Consider the following 8,922-nt stretch of genomic DNA (forward strand, 5'->3'; position numbering starts at 1 on the left):
TTTTTATTTTAAAAAAATCTTTATTTGGGTACAATTTATGTACAACAAACTCACTCACTTTAAGAGTTCACGAGTTTAGACATATCCAAGCATAATATAAAGCATAACCAAGATAATGTTTGTGTGTTTCTAGATATGTATATTAATTTTATGTATGCATTTATTTATGTGCATTTATTTATATATTATATGTGTGGATATGGGAGATGGGCACAGAGTGTGTATGTAGCTATAGAGTTGACATAATATGTCTTAATCACTTTTCTTATTGTTGAGACAAAACACCTGACACCTTCAACTTAAAGGAGAGATTTATGTCAGCTCATTTTTCAGTCCATATTTGGCTGGCTCAAAAGCAGAACAGCATGGCAAAAGGGTCATAGTGGAGGAAAAGCTGCTTTCCTCATGACAGCCAGGAAGCAAAGGAAAAAGACAGAGTGACACACCTCTTCTGACAAGTCTCCACCTCCCAACAAAAGCCAACTGCAGTACACCCATAATCCAATCACTTTCCATGAGCCATACCTTTTGTAGTGCATGGAGCTGTGGGGGAACATATAGAAACCATAGCACAATATTTTTGTTGCAAGTTCTGAGTTTTAAGACCAATATAGACCCATCAACCATCTCCACAATCAGGATACTGAACAATTCCATTGCCTCTCAAAAACCTCTCATGCTGCCACTTTGCAGTCAAACCCTTCCCTGATTCATAGCCTCTGGCATCTATTGATCTGTCCTCAGTCATTATTATTTTTCCTTGATGTTTAAATTCAATCAAACAATATAATCTTCTGGTACTGGCTTGTTTCACTCAACATGCCTTTGAGATTCATTCATATGTGTGCACTAATAGTTCATTCATTTTTATTATCAAATAGTATTTTACTATAATAGGTGTACCACAATTTATATAATCATTTATTTAAAAGCATTTGAGTTGTGTTCAGTTTGGGGCAACTGTGAATAAAATTGATCTAATCTTTTTTGTACTATTGTTTGGTCATGAACATAAGTTTTTGTTTCTCTGAAACAAATATGTGAGAATGGAATTGCTAGATCACATAGTAAATGTGTTTTAATTTATTAAAAAATTGTCAAACTATTTTCAAGTTTGCATTTTTCCCAGCATCATGTGAGAATTCCAGTTACTCCATTTTCTTACTAGCACTTAGTATTGTTGAGGTTGTTTTGGTTTGTTTGTTGTTTGTTTGTTTGTTTGTTTTATTAGTTATTCTCATTCACGTATAGTGATGGTATATGATTGTGGTTTTAATTTTCATTTACCTAGTGGTTAATGATGCAAAGCATCTTTCATACATCTTTCAAAGTTGTATATACTTTCAGATGAAAGTAGTATATACTACTCATTTGCTACATGTATGTCTAACTCAATGAAATATCTTCTGATGGAGACCACCCTGAGCAAGTTACACATTCATAAACTGACTTTTCATATTAAAAGTCTGAGTCTGCGCATTAGCCCACAATGCCTTGTCTGAAGAGTCAGCAGTTGGTATGTGGGAAAGGAACAACCCTCCATGCCACTAGTCACAGCAGAGGTCTCAATGATCCATGAAACTGATGTTTTGGAGGGCAAGACAATAGCACAGCTAAGGACAGCATGACTCAGCATGACAGAAAATTTCTATAGAGGAAAAAATTAATCCATGAAAAGAGACAAATTTGCCATTAATCTATGAGCTGTTTTTGGTAGAATGTTTCATTCCCTTGTTGCTAGGAACCGGCTGTGTCAGTGCTCTCCTCTCCACTGTTCCCTGCACCTCTCCTCTCAGGTCCTTATAAGTCCCATACTGAAGGGTAAAGTTGCTATATTGAAAAGTTTATTCACTATAAACATATTTTGGGCTGCTTCTCAATTTTGATTTAATTCACACATTGTTAAAGATGATAGATTGATAACTATCACAAGTGGTTAATTTCTAAGCTGTGTTTTATGCTATTGTGTTGCTGATTGTATCTATTGGGCTAAAGGGTTGTGATTGATTTAATGAGTTGTCCTTTCTGACATTATGAAAATGACAGTGTCTATGACTCATTAGAGACTCAAAACCTATAGAGCAGCTATATCAGGAAGATCAAAATACTAACCCAGGAATTAAACGAAGGACAGCACCAATAACAAAAATAAAAATGAGAAAACACATAAGCAAGGCACAAAGACAGACTTCCAGTTCATCAATGGCAAATTCTAGGGAAAACGACGTGGAAAAGTCTGACAATCAACCAACAGGATACCCTGAACTCATAGCACAGGAAGTAACAAAACAGATCAATAGGTCTCTAGAAAATTTCAAAACAGAAATAATTTCCAGGTAACTACAGAGATGGTGAGCACAACATGATTAGAGAATCTAGAACAGAAACTGACAAAAAAATAGTTGAGCTCAGAACCATGATAGAAGCCATGAATGTCCAGCATAGGAAAGAAATTGAAACCATGAAACAGATTCAAACAGATATCAGAACATTAAAAACTCTATAGAAAGCATTCCAGCAGGATGACTGAATGTGAAGATAGAATTTCAGATATAGAAGATAGGATTGCAGTCATTGACCATGAAAAGGGAGACCTCTTAAAGAGTAAGGGATCATGAGAAATTGATCCAACAACTCCTAGATGAGGCAAAGAAGAATAACATAAGACTGATAGGAATCCATGAAATAGCAGGAGAAACTACAAAAGACCTTAAAAAGCTGTTCACAGAATTAATGACAGAAAACTTCCCAGAGGGGAAAAATTTGACATACAGATAAGTGAGGCATATAGGAGTCCAAGTAGCCATAATAATTTAAAAAAAAAACTATACCTAGACATATAATAGTGAAGATCCCAGAAACCCAACAGAAGAACAAAGTAACACAAGCAATTAGAAAAAAGAAACAAATCACATGCAAAGGAAAGCCCATCAGAAACGCAGAAAGCTTTTCAACACAAACCCTCAGGTCAAGGAGAGCCTGGAGTGAGGTATTTCAAGTCCTAAGAGAAAACAACCTCCAACTGCAAAACTCCCTTTTAAAATGGATGGGAAATAAGACACTTTCACGACAAAGAACACCTCAGAAACTTCATGAATACCAAACCAGAGCTGCAAACAATTCTAAACAATATCCTAGAAAAAAGACAATGAAGGTCATAACACCATGAGGCCCAACAGAGCAATCCATTACACAAGGTAAGAAACTAATGGGAGAGGGGAAAAAGTTAAAAAGAGCCAACAACAGGACAATAATATGACAATAAGAAGTCAATATATATATCAATTATAACCATCAAAGTCAATGGCCTCAATTCACCAGTCAGAAGAAATAGACTGGCAGAATGAATTAAGGAGCAAAATCCAACAATATGTTATGTGCAAGGAACACATCTAGTTCAAAAAGAAACGCATAGACTGAAAGTGAAAGGCTGGAAAACAGTTCTCCATGAAACAGGAACCCAGAAAAAAAAAAGCAAGGGTAGCTATCTTATTCACAGACAAAGTAAATTTAAAACTAAAACTGATTAAGAGAGACAAAGAAGGCCACTACATCCTTGTAAAGGGAACAATGCAAGAGGAACAGATGACAATCATGAATATATATGCACCAAATATTAATGCCCCAACTATTTAAAACAAATATTAAGGGACATAAAAAACCAAATAAGCACTAATACAATTTTAGTGGTGGACCTAAACATCCCACTGTGACAAATAAAAAGATCATCTAGACAAAAAAAAAAATCAACAACAAAACATTAGAACTGAATCAACCTTTTGAACAAATAGCCTTAATAGACATCTACAGAGTGATCCACCTACAAAATCAGAATATACATTCTTTTTTACTGCACATGGGTCATTCTCCAAAATAGAATACATACTAGCTCATAAAACAGGATTAAAATTGCAAAGGAATCAAAGTTATCCCATGTATATTATCAGGCCGTGGTGCAACTAAGCTGGAGATCAATAGCATAAGAAACCATAAGAACTCCACAAACACATGGAAAGTGAACAACACTCTCCTGAACAATGCGTCACAGAGGAAATTAAAGAAGAAATTAGTCAGTTTTTACAAATTAATGATAATGTCAATACAACATACAGGAATCTATGGGGCACAATGAAAGCAGTTCTACATGAAAAATTCATAACAGTGAATGCCTACACTAGGAAAACAGAGCAAGTTCAAATAAACAACCTATTGAGGAAACTTAGGCTCCTAGAACAAGAAGAGCAAGAAAAGCCCAAATCTCATACAAGGGAGGAAATTATAAAGAGCAGAGCAGAAATCAATGAAATGGAGACTAAGAGAATGATACAAAAAAAATCAATGAATTGAAGAGTCAGTTTTTCAAAAGAATAAATAAAATCAATAAACCCTTAGCTAATCTTGTCTAAAAAGGAAAGAAAGGCTCAGATCCATGCAATTAGTAACAAAAAAAGTGAAGAGAAATCCAGAGGATCATCAACACCTACTTCAAGAGCCTGCACACTAATAAAATGAAAAACACAAAAGAAATAGACAGATTTCATGTTACTTATGAATTACTAAAGTTGAATGAAGAAGATGATACAAAAAATTCTAAACACCCCAATTACAATCAGTGAAATTGAAAATGTAATTAAGTTTACCAACTAGAAAAGTCCAGGTCCTGATGGCTTCACTGCTGAATGCTACAAGACATTTAGAGAAGAACTACAGCCACTACTCCTAAAACTTTTCAATAAAATTGAAAAGGAAACAATACTTCCAAATTCCTGGAAGCAAGTGTTACCTTGATTCCCAAACCAGGGAAAGACCCAACCAAAAAGGAGAACTATAGGCCAATCTCCCTAATGAACATAGAGTCAAACATCCTTAATAAGATACTGGCAAACAGAATACAGAGGTTCATCAAGAAGATCATACACCCTGACCAAGTTGGATTTATTCCAGGGATTCAAGGATGTTTCAATGCAGATAAATAAATAAATGTAATACACTATATTAACAGAGTCAAGGACAAAAACCATATTATCCTCTCAATAGATGCAGAAAAAGCATTTGACAAAATTCAACACCCATTCGTGCTAAAAAACTGTGCAGAAAAAAGGAATAGATGGTCTCTATCTCAATTTGATAAAGGCTTTCTATGAAAAAACCAACAGCCAACATCATATTAAATGGCCAAAAACTGAAAACCTTCACACTAAACTCAGGAACAACACCAGGATGTCCAATATCACCATTCCTGTTCAATATAGCTCTGGAAACATTAGCCAAGCAATTAGACAAGAGAAAGAAATGAAATCAATAAAGATAGCAAAGGAAGAAGTTAAACTGTCATTATTTGCTGATGATATGATTCTATACATAGAAGACCCAAAAAGTTCTGCCAAAAGACTTCTAGGTTTAATTGACAGATTCAGCAGAGTAGCTGAATAAAGTTCAATGCCCCAAAAACCAAAAGCTTTCTTGGACACAGACTCATTGAAAGAGAAATAGATGCAGAAAAGGCATTCAACAAAGTTCAACACACATTCATGAAAAAACACTGAAGAAAATTGGAATAGATGCTCTTTATCTCAAATTGATAAAGACTATCTATGAAAAACCAACATCCAACATCATATTAAATGGTCAAAAACTGGAAATCTCCACATTAAAATTAGGAACAAGATGCCCACTATCACCACTCCTGTTCAATATAGTTCTGGAAACATTAGCCACAGCAATTAGACTGAGAAAGAAATTAAAGCAATAAAGATAGAAAAGAAGAAGTTAAACTGTCATTATTTGCTGTAGATATGATACTCTACATTGAAGACCCAAAAAACTCTGCCAAAAAGCTTCTAGACTTAATTGACACTTTCAGTAGAGTAGCTGGATACAAGGTCAACACTCAAAAATCAATAGCCTTCTTGTACACAAATAACAGACTCATTGAGAGAGAAATTAGGGAAATAATTCCTTTCACAATAGCATCCAAAAAAATGAAGTATCTAGGAATCAATTTAACAAAAGAAGCAAAAGATCTTTATACTGAAAATTACAGAACTCTGAAAAAATAGATCAAAGAGGATACAAGAAAATGGAAAGACATCCCCTGCTCCTGGGTAGGAAGAATAAACATAGTGAAAATGGCCATACTACTAAAACTCCTATACAGATTCAATGCAATCCTGATTGAAATTCCAACAATATATTTCACAGAACTACAGAAAATAATCCAAAAATTCATTTAGAACCAGAAGAGGCCTAGAATAATAAAAGCAATTCTAGGCAACAGAGACATGGCAGGGAGTATCACAATCCCCAGTGTGAAACTATACTACAAAGCCACTGTGGTAAAAACATCATGGTAATGGCAAAGAAAAAGACTCAAGGATCAGTGGAATAGATTGGAAGATACAGAAATAACTCCAGCTGTACTCAGCTCCTTCATCTTTGACAAAGGAGCCAACTATCCCCACTGGAGGAAAGATAGCCTCTTTAATAAATGGTGTTGGAAAAACTGGATTTCAACCTGCCAAAGATTAGAACTAGACCCTTATTTTTCACCATGCACTAAACTAAAGTCCAAGTGGATTCAAGATCTAAATATTAAGAAAGAGACACTAAACTGTCTGGAAGATAAGTTAGGCAGAACTCTTGAAGACATTGGCATAAGAAAAGATTTTATGAACAAATACTCCATAGCATCAGAACTAGCACAAAGAATCAACAACTGGGATCTCTTCTGCTTAGAAAGCTTCTGCACTGCAAGATAATCCACCAACAAAGCTAAGGCACAACATACAATGTGGGAAAATATTTTTACCAGCGCTCCTCAGACAAAGAACTATTATCTAGAATATATAAAAAACTCAAAAAAATCAAGCCCCCAAATATAAAGAAGGGATTCAAAAATGGGCATCTGAAATGAACAGACATTTCTCAGACAAAGAAGTAAAAGCAGCAATGCCCTCTCCCACCTGGACCTGCCATCGCTCCAGCACCAGAAAGGTAGCCGCGAGGGTGCCCCTGAACACCCACAACTCCCCTAACCCCCCACTATGCACTCAGACCTCCTGATTATGCCAGTCCTTGGACCCACTCTGCAGAGACAGAGGTGGTCATAAAGGGTATTTTTCTGAGTTCCCAACTTTGAACATCTTTAGAGAAGGGAGGTGGGAAACTTGTAGTAGAACGGTGTGGAGTTCAACCATTCAGAAGGTAGGGAAACTCAATCTGGGCCTTGCAGCTCGAGGTCAGTCTGTGTCATGGGGTTCAGCCATCAGCTAACTGAGATCAGGGCCTTGAGTCCTAGCTCTGTCTGAGCCATTAAATGGTAAATATACTATATTGAAAAGTTTGTTCACTGCAGACATGTTCTGGACTGCTTCTTGATTTCAATTTAATTCAAATAGCTTAAGGGTGATAGACTAGTGACTACCACAGATGGTCAGTTTCTAAGTTGTGGTTGATCATATTGTTTCGCTGATTGTATCAGTTGGGATAAAGGATTGTGCGTGATTTGATAAGCTGTTTTCTCTGATGTTATGAAGATGAGAATGTCTGTGGGTCATTAGAGACCCAGAAGCTATGGTGCAACTATATCAGGAAGATTTGGGAGATAAACCAGAGATTAAACCAAGGACAGCCCAACAACAAAAATAAAAATGAGAAAACACTTAAGCAAGACACAAAGACAGACTTCCAGTTCACCAATGGCACACAGTAGGGCAAATGAGGATGAAAAGGCCGATAGTAAACCACAAGAACACCCTAAACTCAATGCACAGGAAGTAACAAAACAGATCAATTAGGCTCTAGAAAAATTCAAAACAGAAATAATTTCCCAGATAACCATAGAGATCATGAGCAAAATGAAAGCCATGATTCGAGACTCTAGAACAGAAACTGACAAAAAAATAGATGAACTCAGGACCACGATAGAAGCCATGAAGCCCCAGTATAAGAAAGAAATGGAAAAAATAAACACCCAACATAGGAAAGAAATGGAATCCATAAAACAGATTCAAACAGATATCCAGGAGATTAAACACTCCATTGAAAGTGTACACAACAGAATAAAAGAATGCAAAGATAGACTCTCAGATATAGAAGATAAGATTGCAGTCAGTGACCAGGAAAAGAGAGGTCTCTTAAAAACAGTAGGGGATCATGAGAAATTGATCCAGCAACTCCTAGATGATGCAAAGAAGAATGACATAAGACTCATAGGAATCCATGAAGTAGCAGGAGAAAGTACAAATGATTTTAAAAAGCTGTTCGCAGAATTAATGACAGAAAGCTTCCCAAACAGAGGGGGAAGAATTTGACCTTCAGATAAGTGAGGCATATATTAAAAACAGTAGGGGATCATGAGAAATTGATCCAGCAACTCCTAGATGATGCAAAGAAGAATGACATAAGACTCATAGGAATCCATGAAGTAGCAGGAGAAAGTACAAATGATTTTAAAAAGCTGTTCGCAGAATTAATGACAGAAAGCTTCCCAAACAGAGGGGGAAGAATTTGACCTTCAGATAAGTGAGGCATATAGGACCCCAACTAGCCACAATCAAAAAAAATCTACACCTAGACATATAATAATCAAGATCCCAGAAACCCAACAGAAGAACAAAATACTACAAGCAGTAAGAGAAAAGAAACAAATCACATACAAAGGAAAGCCCATCAAAATCACAGCAGGCTTTTCAACACAAACCCTTAGGGCAAAGAGAGCCTGGAATGAGATATTTCAAGTACTAAAAGAGAACAACCTCCAACCTAGACTGATATATCCTGCAAAGCTCTCTTTCAAGATGGATGGGGAAATAAGACACTTGCACGACAAAGAACACCTGAGAAACTACATGAATACCAAACCAGCACTACAAGCAATTCTAAACAAGATCCTAGAAAAAGACAATGAAGGCAACAACACCA

This window comes from Fukomys damarensis, unplaced genomic scaffold (genome assembly GCF_012274545.1).
Source record: "Fukomys damarensis isolate Sample0158 unplaced genomic scaffold, DMR_v1.0_HiC HiC_scaffold_15, whole genome shotgun sequence".
NCBI lineage: Eukaryota > Metazoa > Chordata > Mammalia > Rodentia > Bathyergidae > Fukomys > Fukomys damarensis.